This window comes from Magallana gigas, chromosome 4 (assembly GCF_963853765.1).
Source record: "Magallana gigas chromosome 4, xbMagGiga1.1, whole genome shotgun sequence".
NCBI classification, from domain to species: Eukaryota; Metazoa; Mollusca; class Bivalvia; order Ostreida; family Ostreidae; genus Magallana; species Magallana gigas.
In genome coordinates this window covers 15,245,920-15,258,395 of record NC_088856.1, presented here as the reverse complement: position 1 = coordinate 15,258,395, position 12,476 = coordinate 15,245,920, and positions in this window count along the sequence as shown.

Below are 12,476 nucleotides of genomic sequence, written 5' to 3'. Positions count from 1 at the left end.
TTTAGGTGACGTCATATATACACAGCGAATGAGCAATGATGACTAAAATCATCATTAAAGTTATAGGCATCCTCTATACAATGATTTGTGAAGATTTTATTTTTATACGATACTATTTAAAAATTGGTTGAAATCGGGGGCAGATATTTGACCATACTGCACATAGTCCTTTATTATATCTTCATGTCTAGTAATATTATAGTCGTACAAACCTGTCTACAATTTTGAGATAGTGCTAGGTTTTTGTGAAAATAAACAATCTATATACAATGAAACAACAATCGATGCATTTTAAGCTTAAAATACAGATGTCAAAACGTTTTAAGTAAATGTAATCTTACATAACATATGCTGTAAAGACACATTCAGTAAAAATAATAGATGTAAGATGAATTTCAGAAAAATTGATGCAAATCAAATTTTTAAAAAAGGGCTATTATTTTTTTTAGATTTTTTAAAGCCAAACGCAGTTTGAGCGAAAGTTTTCCCTGTATACAAGACATTTTTGTGAAAATAAACTAACAATTGTATTTCTTCGTTATATTAAATGTAATCATTATTAGCAAGTTGTGTGAGCAAACAAAATATAGAAAACTTCAGTATGTAAATATGTAAGTTGACAGAAGTTAATTAGGTTATCTGTCCATTTAAAAGTTTTGTGACAAAAATGGAATCTAATAAAAACTTTTTTATAATCTTTGTTTTAATATTGCAATATTGTAAGTGTAATAATAATGTATATGTATTAATATGATTGCAGTATTTTACTTTGATTTATGCATAGGTTACGTATGAACAATGTAGACTTCACAATTTCTATATTCAAATACATCTCTCGATGATGTAACATTTAAATAAATTTACATTGCAGAAAATGTTTATCTAATAAGAGTAAAGTTTAATATCCTTTTTTTTCACACTGACTGATTCTAGACTTGCAAGATTCTTCCAGTCTATACAGAGAGAAAAATGGGGGGGGGGGTAGTTGACGTGTTGCAAACTTCCAAACAAATCTAGAGCCGATCTCGTTGCATAGCAGCGAGTAAGTCTTCCGTCGCAACTTCGTGTCGCGAAAGAATTGCCCATCAGTCTCATTAAAACACCCCCTTCTCCTCACACTTGTCAGAGCATGACAGACCCTGTATTGATAAAAGGTCATCTTTACACGACCATTTCATCTTACCAATTAGAGCTTTAAACTAGACACGATCTCGTTGCGAGCAACGAGGAGGTCTTCCGTCCGATTTTTAGAAGAGGAAATGAAATTACCTTTGATATTCATTAACGAAACATATCAGGAAATGCGGAGGGGGTATTTAAAGTGCGTTGGGTGAAGGATTATATTTGAAGGGGCAGCCCCTTTTTAAAGCTAATGTCAAGTCAAACACATTATGTTCAACAAGTGTTTAGAAATTATATACCTTTCTTGAGATATCTGGAAAAGATCATTTTAGGGGCTGATCCTATTACTCCTTTTAGGGACCGGTAAACAAAATAAATGATGGTGACATATTGTTAAGCACATTATTTTAGAGCATAATTTGTTCAATTTTATTTTTCAAAAATTTGTCTCCATTTTGAGATATTGAAGATTGAAATTTCTGACTTCTGGCCCCTTAAAATCCCTAATTACGTAACAAAGGAGTAAATAATTGTCATTTATAGGTTTATAATGTTTCGATGAACATAATTCTTTCCATGTATTACAAAATATTTCACAATTAAAAGTTATTATTAAAAGATTTCTAGCCCCTTAAAATTCCTAATTACGTAACATATGAGAAAACTTTTATCATAAATGGATACATTGCTGAAAGATTAACATTTTTGCTTCTAACATATCACAAAATATTTCTCAGTAAAGTGCTATGGATGAAAAACTCCAGAGCCCTTTTGGTCCCTAAATTGAGGGACCAGCCCCTTTTTCTTGATATCAAATGAAAGGTCTTTTGATATCAAACATATTTTGTTCTACAAGTGTTTAGAAATTCGTTACCATTCTAGAGCTATCTGGAAAAGAACGTTTTAGGGTCCGACCCCTGATCTCCTTATTGGGGCCACGGAACGAAATTTTGATAGTTGAATATTGTTTAGATAAGCTTTCTAAGCATCTTTTATTCTATATTGCTTTTCAAAAGATTTGTCCTTTTTAGGATATAAGTGATCGATATTTTGGACTTCTGGCCCCTCTAAACCCTTAATTACGTAACGCATGAAATTTGTTTTATAATGTATAGTTGATTACCTATAAGATGAACATTTTTGGTTCTTAAACATATTACAAAATATTTCTCAGTAAAGTGCTATGGATGAAAGATTTCAGAGACCTTTTAGTGTCTAATTTGAGGGGCCAGCCCCTTTTTCTTGATGTCAAATGAAATGTCTCTTAAAATCAACTGTTTGAAAATTCGTTACCGTTTTGAGCTATCTGAAAAAAAAGTTTTAGGGGCCCACCCCTGATCTTATTGGGGCCATTGAACGAAATTTTGATGGTTGAATATTGTTTAGATAAGCATTCTTAGCATCTTTTGTTCTAAATTGCTTTTCAAAATATTTGTCCTTTTTGTGATATATGTGACCGATATTTTGGACTTCTGGCCCCTTAAAATCCCTAATTACGTAACGCATGAAATTTGTTTTACAATGTATAGTTGAATAACTGTAATATAAACATGTTTGCTTCTTAAACATATTACAAAATATTTCTTAGTAAAGTGCTGTGTAAGAAAGACTTTAGAGACCTTTTGACCCCAAATTTGAGGGGCCAGCCCCTTTTTCTTGATATCAAATAAAAGTTCATTTAAATATCAACACATTTTATTCAACAAGTGTTTAGAAATTCGTTCCCGTTCTTAAGATATATGGGACACAACGTTTTAGGGGCCTATCCCTTATCTCCTTTTAGGGGCTGTTTAACGTAATTTTGAAGATTGCATATTATTAAATACATCATTTTGAGCATCTTTTCTTCTTTACTGCATTTCAAAATATTTTCCCTTTCTGTGATATGGGTGATCAAAATTCTGGACATATGGTCCCTAAAAAACCCCTAATTACGCAACACATGATAAAATCATTACATTGCTTGGATACATTACTGTAAGATAAACATATTTGTTTCTATAACCTGTCACAAAATATCCCTCAGTTAAAGGCTACAGATGGAAGACTTTAGAGCTTTTTGGTCCCCTAATTTGAGAGGCCAGCCCCTTTTTCTTGATATTATATAAAATGTCTTGTAAATATAAACTTTTTTTTACATTACATGTGTTAACAAAATATTTTTCAGAAAAAAGATAAACTAAGAAAACCATGAAAAATTATGAAGTTTTTTTAGTCTCAATTTTCGGGACCAGGCGAGCTTTAAAGCCTTTTGAGTATGACAAATATGAATGCCAAATAGCATATCTACAAACTCTTGTCTAAAATCCCTGAAAGTTTGAACTCAATTTCTTTTACCGTTTAGGAGATCCCTGGACAAGCCGACCCTCTAAAAATCGCTAAAACGTCATTTTCTCAAAAACGGAAATGACGTCATCAAAATAAAAAAAAATGTATATTAAGTTCGGATTTATATCTATTAGATCTGAAAGTTTCATGAAAATCGGCTAAGCCATTTCCGAAAAATCGCCTGCACAAATTTTGTAAGAAAAAAAAATTATAATAATAGGGAAAAAGAAACCGAACGAAAACAATAAGGTCTTCCGTTGGAAAACGGAAGACCTTAAAAAAATTATTGGAACTCTTCAAATGCAGACAAAAAAATTAATTCATGCCTGTTTTCTATGTAACCTCTAGACTGAGTATTGCACCACTCATTACACAGATAAAGGCATATCTTTGCTATGTAGGAGTTTATTTAGATTGTATGCGAATGGAGATGATCTGTTATTGATACAGAGACAGGATTATCAATATGATAATAGTAAGTTAAAAAAATCGAAAACGAGATTTAATTTTAAAGTAATATTTTCATACCAGGTAAGTTCTTCGTTTAACTTACTTCACGTTTAGGATTACTTTAAAAAGCACATCATATATGTACAATTAATTTAATTATAATAAAAGTGTGTGTGTAGCGGGAATGACCTAAAACAATTTTCTAAACGTTATCTTAAGGGAAATTTTAGTTGCGAGAAACCATCTAAAAAAGTACTGTTAGCAAGCTCACAAATGATACCCCCCGCTAAGAAAGAAGTCATTACTAATGTATTTCTCTATTAGAGAATAATGAATGCTTCTTTTTCTTATACTGAGTCAGACAAGGCAGGGTATATATTTACAGGTCACAAGTAATCAAAGTTATGGCAAACTATAGTTTTTACTTATTTCCTTTAATACAAGATATGACACATGTTAAATATGACTTTGAACTTGCGCAACTGACCCTGGGTCAAGTTCATGACACATCATCGGTCATAAGGAATCTTTACATGAAATAGAACTCCCAATGTTTCTCTTTAAATGAATTAGGGACAAATCATTACACACTCTCAGGTCATAAGCAATCTTTTTGTGAAATAAAAAATTCCAAAGTGGACCGGAGACAAATTTTGCACTTTTCCTGCCAGTGACCTTTACTTTGTCCAAATGACCATGGGTTAAGGTCATGACGCTTCGTCAGGTAATGTGTAATATTTGTATGAAGATATAGACCGGACACGACGGACGGACGGACAAGGTGATTTTTATTCCCTCCTCCCTAATTTATTTTTGTGGGTAATAAAAATCCTTCTCACCCGTTTTGTGCAGCAGAAAAAAACGACCTATATTTGTCAATTATTTCTATCATATCGGATATAAATATACATATAAATGTTTGATTTGTATGTACATTTGAGTTCTTCTCATCATTGTCGGAAAGGATAGGAAACCTATGATGTCTTTTCATTGGCATTTGTCTATATGCATCACTAAATGATTTCCAAATGGTAAGGTATTAAAGCTTTTGAGATGTTACATGTAGATACTGAATTTCTATAGATCTAAATTTAAGGTTAAGGGGCATGGTCACGGTTTTGGTCGAATTTTATTTTTATGTTTTTATTATTTACAATACTTTAGAAATGCATTTCTAATGATCAAATTAAATTTGAGAGTTATTCGTAGAATTATCAGCAAGATACAGCGCTTCAATTCTTTGTCATGTAAACAAGGCTCTTGCCCTGTTTTTGTTTACAAAGGTTCCATAAACCAGTAAAAAATCTTTTTCCAGCTAATCTGTCTATCTTTTTATTTATTTTAAGCAAAGATATACTATTCCTAACGTTTAACACATTCGTTTTAGGTTTAAAACTGAAATTTTTACTTCATCGTTCAAAATGTATACAAACGCTTTGTTTACATGGTGAAGCATTTCAAGCTCTGTAACTCGCTTAACAAATTTAGGTTGCTTATCAAAAATGCCTTTCTGAAGCTTTGTAAATATCAAATCGGAAAAATAATTTATGACCAATATCGTGACCATGCCCCTTTAAGAAAAGCAACACCTTTCTTTTATAGTAAAACAAAATCTAAAAAAGCTTTATGTAATTGAACACATAAATAAGAAGATGTAGCGGAAGCCATAAAGACTTTATTTATTTCTTCTGTTCTAGAATTTTTCAGAGTTAACAAGCTACAAGTTAACAATCTTCCATTTCGACAAGCCAGATTTAAATAAAATTCAGCTGAGTTTTTGGTCACTTAATTTGCATTACAACCTCATACTATACAACTTCAGTGATTTTTTTTTTATCAATGTGCATATACCAATAAGTAAAATCCCCAAGAACACATATCTATCGCAATTAAGTGCATACATTTTTGGGAGGCAAAAAAGTCGCTATGTTATAGTCTGCAAGTCAATTGAACTATGGTCTTTCAATGTACATGTAGAAGAACACGAAGCAACCGCGGTCACTTGTCCACTCGCTCGGGATCTCCTTGGCTATGTGCTAGGGGTGATCATCATTTTATGGTTTAATCTTTGTGGTTTTCGTTGTTTATCTATAACATTAATATTATAGCTTTTAGAACATTTTAGACTTACAAATTCACTTTTGATTTATGTCTGACGATGTTTCGGATTTGAAATTATATCGCTTTTATCAATTTTTAGAAGGACTTCCCAGTTCATATTCTAATGTTTAATCAAATAAATTGAAGGTGAACAAACTTTTAGAACATAAAATTTAAACTCTTCTTGTATATAAACTCAAGCAAGTATATCTTGTTATTAGATACCGGATGAGGGATCGGATAACTTACGTAGAGGTAAAACACACATAGAGAGCTCAGAACTCAGGAAGAATAAAAATGTTTGCACTCTAATTAATATAAGCTTTTTTTCTTAAATCCTACAGTTGGTCTATCTGTCTGATACTGCTTTAGTTTGAGAATGGCATTTATGAATAAACTAAATTAAGAATAATTAAAATTAAGAAGAGTAAACTTTAATGTGTACGATTCTTGTGTTTGCGGCTAAATGAAATCACATATGACAGACGCGATTCTTGTGTATTAGATAACCGCTGACCGCTAGGTAGTCCAACAGCGACCATGGCGACCGATTTTCTCTGCCACGGGCGAGAAATGGGTTACGTATTGATGCACACAACAAAGAATTTAGGTCGATTTGAAATGCTTGCAGTAAAATGACTCGAATCTATTTCGTGGAAGTTATTTTTTTTTAAATCCAGTTTATGTTTCACAATAGATAAGAAAAAGAACGTTTATATTTTCTCGTTTTCGTTTTCGTTTTTCTTAACGGTTGTCCACTATGAGACCTAAACAGAGGTGACCCCCCCCCCCCCCGAAAAAAAATGCTGTAAGAAAAACATGTACACGTGTACTTTTAAGACACTTTTTCAAATGAATTAAAGCATCCCGTTTATGCTGGTACACCCTCATCTGTTAATTTATGTACGTTATGCTTACCTGCCAAATGAATACAGGTACATGCTAAAGAGACAAGCTTTTTGAACTCATAATATGCATTACCGGTACAAAATAATTTTGTAACGACATTGATAACACCATAATCGACAACTCTTCTATCGACTAAGAGTTTTTAAAATTTTCTTTAGAATATTAACAGTTTTATCACTTAATTCGTTGTTAATTTGGCAATTAAAATCACCACATAGTACAACATTATCTAAGTTTAGAGAATTTTTATTAATCCAAGAATTTAATCGTTTGAAAAAATCAGCCCTATCTTTTTCGTTGTTTGGGGCATAAATATTCACCAAAGTTACCACTTTTTCATTATATCTTATATTGACTAATAATCTTCTACCGTCTAGTGATTTATGGTAATTGATAATTTCTATATTGCTATTTTTCCTGAGTAAAATTGACATTCCTCTGCTGTAAACTGATTCTGAATAGCAATTAATTATTTCACCAAACCATCGTGAATTATATATACATTCTTGATTTTCTACAAAATGAGTTTCTTGTAAAAATATTACATCATATTTCACATCCCTTAGCCAATCAAAAAGAATTGTTCGTTTTTGTACGTATTTAAACCTCGAACATTTAATGAGAAAAAAGTTAATGTCGTATCGTTCATAGGTTTATGAGAGTTACATTGCTGACTTACTATTGATTGTCACCCTTGTCGCACTTGTCGTTCTTTTTTCTCTGCCTTCGAAGATCTTTTAGAAAGTCTTCAATGTTCGGTTGACACTCGGCCGATGCTCCTTTCCGGGGTAAGGAAGAACTCCTGAGCTTCCGGGTGTGTTTGTTAGCCAGCTTTTGGTAGAGTCCAAGTTTGTTTTTTCCAGGCCATTTGTTGATTTTTGTGTATAGGGTGGCCTCTTTGTCCAGACCAGTCCCCCAGAACATGTCGAAGGTTCCCTCGGCAAATGTGATGCTACCATCGAGTTTTTCAAGGACAGCCTTGACTTCTGCTATTTGATCAGCCTTTGCAGTAACGATCTCCTCCATTACAGTCTCTTTATCGTCACTCCATCCTTGAGGGTCTTTTACTGAATTGCCAATCCTTTTAGCATCAAGGGCTGTTTCTGCATCCCTCACCTTCTGTGCAGCATCCGTGTTCCCCGATCGAATGGCCTTTGTGAGCTGATATGCGTGCTCCGCTGTTTTGTGGTGCTCCCCGAATACGCGAAGATCGCAGGGAAAGAAGTTGGATAAAGGGTTGTCCTGGCCTTGAATTTAGTAAGGTTGCTGGACCTAAACTTAACTTAGAAAAAACAGAGTGTCTGTTAACTGGTTCATTTATCGATATGTATTCCAACGATTCTCATATACATGGAATAAAAATAACAAAGACCTGTATAAAATCGCTCGGTATTTACCTGAGACATGATAAAACTGTATGCTATGAAAAAAATTGGATAAGTAAACTAGAAAAACTAGAAAAACTACTAAGTGTCTGGAAAAGACGAAATTTAACCATATTTGGTAAATGCACTGTAGTCAATACCCTAGCAATATCAAAAATATTATATAATGCCAATATTTTAGAAAACCCTAAAAGTGACTTTTTTTAAAGCTGCTTCTAAACTTATATATAACTTTATTTGGAAAAAGCGAGACCGAATTAAAAGAAATACTCTAATTGGCAAAATCGAACAAGGTGGAATAGATGTTATTGATATTGAAAGCAAATTCCATGCTGCCAAAGCGTCATGGATAAGTAGAATATTAAATGAAAACAGTGTTATACATAGAGCACTTAGTGCAGTTATGAGACAATATAAACTTACTATCTCTGATATTTTAAAAACAACAGAATACAACTTTTTGGAATCATCATTTTTCAAAATGCTGAAACTTCCTGTTTTTTACGGAAATGTATTTTCAGCTTTTAACAGATGTAAAAAACAAAAAAATGTGAATACGCTAAATAGAGACGAATTCCTGAGTCAATTTATATGGAACAATAACCTTTTCCAGTATGAAAATAAACCACTAAGTTTTGAAAATTGGATAAAAAGTGGAATTTTGTATGTTAAAGATATTTTTGATGAAAATGGAGAGTTTTATGATATGATGTACTTTACACAAAAACTGGTTAGAAAAAACAATATCTTATGTGAATATATCATGCTAAGAAAAGCATTTAAAGCTTATAAAGAAAAATTTGACTGCAGCTATTCAAAATACGTCAAAATCAAACCGTGTGTATCTTTTTTATTTCTAAACAATACCGTTAATTCAGTTAACAATGTTAAAAGTAATTTTTACTATTTATTGTTTATTGATAAAAAGTTTCAAAAACCAATATACGAAAATAGATGGAGAAAAGTTTTTAACGACACATTATGTCTATGGGAAAATGTGTACATTGCAAAAATCAAAGAAATATATGAAAAAAGAATCTCAGAATTTAATTACAAACTCCTTCATGGTATATTGAACAATAATGTATGTGTCAGTAAATGGAACAAAACTGTCTCTCCATTGTGCGAAGTGTGCAATGTTAACGAGGATATAAGACACCTTTTGTATGATTGCAAAATTATCAAACATTTCTGGGAGAGAATAAGCATGTACTTAAAATTTGATGTCACATGGAAAATTGTTGTACTAGGTTTTTACAATGAAATTAGCGAGAAAACTTCTTTTTTTAATAACTTTTTGTCTTTCATTAGTTTTACAATATATAAATATAAAATGAAATGTAGAATTCAGAAAGAAAGAATGTGTGAGCAAGACCTAAGGCACAAGCTTAAAAATACCCTTTTTCTCCAGAATGTAATTATCACCAGTATTGGTAGAAATAAAAACGATTTTTATAAAAATGTTGGAAACTTTCTATAATATGAAGTACCATATTTTTGATATATGATATGTGATACAGTAATACGATGTATGTTTATGATGAATACTAATTATTATAATTATTGTACAATAGATTTAATATGTATTACAATAGTTTTTTTTTCATGCATATAAAACTATGCTTATTACACAGAAGATATATTTATACGATACGAGTATCAAAATATGTATGTTTTGTGATGAAGAATGATTTTAATAAAAGATAAAAAAAAACCAAAAAACTTTTCTATCGACAGCTATAGCGAAATATTAACCTTTTTGAGTTATAAAGCGAAGAATTTTAAGGGTTCTAGACCCCTTATTTTGGGGCCAGCCCTTTTTCAATTTTGTCAAGTGTAAGCCCTTGATATTTTGCACATATTTTGTTCTATTTGTGATCAGAGAAAATTTTAAACTAAAGAGCTACATGACAAAACACAACCAAAAATCAGCATGTTTTAAAACACAAATTCAAATTAATTTTTTTAAACTTTAAAGGGGGAAATTGTAAAAACAAAAATCGGAGGACAACTTTCGAAGTATCTATTTTCAAGATTTGTGACATTGAAACACATGCTATGAGCGGTTTCAGAGCCTTTGCGTGCACAAGAATGCTATTTTTTTTTAAAAAGGGGAATTACTCGGTACCGAAAGTGTTAGATATTGAGAAATAGTACCTATCAAAAAGCCCTGAAAATTTAAACTTTATAGGACAACAAACAAGCAAGATATTCGAGTTTTAAACAGGAGGCCCAATGGGCCACATCGCTCGCCTGAGCAACGCTGGCTTTATATGGGCGTTCAAAAGATACTGTGTCATGTGGCCCCTCGGTAGATTAATCCTAAAAATGAATATCCAAATTTACACTTATTTTTGCATATACATAATCTTTGACATATTTACCTTATGGAATACCATTTTTACCGAAAGTAAGATCATATGCAATATCTTTAATACTATATTAAAATATTAGACTCGATTTTTTGGGCTTTTATACCGAGAAATCGGAAGAGTACTGTCTTTTGTTTTCTATATTTAAAACATCATGGGTACTTGAAGATTTCCAATTTGTTTTTAATTTTTCTAAATCAAGCTTCGCTAATTAATAATCAGCGAAAATTCCTTTAAAAATTCCGGAACTTATCTGGTTTTTTGGATTTTACAATCATGCGCATGCGCATTACATTCACGCTAAATCACGGGAGGCTAAGTTTACGTTTTCACAATATCACATTTTTATGGATAAACTCAGAAAAGATAATACAAATACGTGTAAAGTTTCATCTGTTCATCAAAGAAAATACAAAAGATAACTCAGTGCATTTAATATGAAAAATCCCGAGAGTTCCGAAAGTCAACATGGTGTCTAAATTTGAATGGGGTAAGAACGTTGGTGAAAAAGTGTTGAATTCTTTATTAACATAAATTAAACTTTTAGATGAAAGGTATTTACAGTCTCAAAATGGTTTGTTATGAATCATTTAACTGTCATTTTCAATGCAGCTTCATTAATTTTCTCCAAAATCGTTTTGGAGCGATTCTGCAATTTTTTGCTACATTGGAGCCGATTTTGTGAAGGAAATTGAGGTTGAGGTTAAATATTTTAATGCGTTGACAGTTTTCACATATGACGGTTTTGGTATGTTAGCTTATTTTGATTTTCGTTAATTTTCATATCATTTATGCTTTGTAACCTGGGGAACTATCGCCTGTATAGACTTTGGTAAATCAGACAGTTGACTATTTACCTGTGCAAATAAGCAAAATCTGATGTATTAACAAAGTAGTAAAATACAATTCATTCTATTGGTAATTCGGTATGATCTTTTGCGTAATGGTAGATTAATGCAATGTGTTTTGTTGAGATGTTCAGTATTTGCTTGAGTTTATTCTGTTTAAGCAGAGTTTAATATCACTGAAGAAAATATGTACTATGTGTATATATGATTCATTTTGAAAAATTAATTGTGCTCTTTGTTTTAGTGCATGCCCCTTCTATTTAATTGTTTACAGTTCTATTTACTAACTATACTTGAGTGTTATGCTTCAATTTATAAGCAAGATACAGAGCTTTGTACACAGATATGAGGCCATTTAATATTATAGTCTGTTTCACTATTGATGCTATTATTTGGTCAGGCGCGGATAAAAAATAATCCGAAAATTGGAATCGCTACTATTAGTATGTTAATTGTTGCAATAGCAGAAAAAGCCTGTAATTACTATTGTCATATTTATTTTTAGAAATTATTTATCCACCAATTAATAAAGAAAAAGTTTTATCTCAATAAACGTCTATATTTTATATTTGACTACAAGTACCTATAGATTCTATGAAGTAGACTATAAACACGAGGCCCAGTTTTTACTGCGAAACCGAAAGGGTCAAATAAACCACGTGATCTAAATTTAAATGGCAGTAACATTCGCAGGGATGTACACGTTCGCCTACAAATTGGTTGCTAAACCTCTCCTTTGTCTTTGTAATTGTTGGCACTACAATGGAACCATTTATTTCCGTAGGGGACAATTTTGGTGGATTGTCGGGTTTTTTTCTTTTGCGTTAGGATGTAATTTCGTGGATGCGTCGGTGTTTAGTTTCAGTAGGAAAACTAAATCATTCATAAGTAGATCATCGAGGATGTAAATTCGTGGGTGAGAGCTAACCACGAATACCACGAAAATTGAACCTCCACGAATT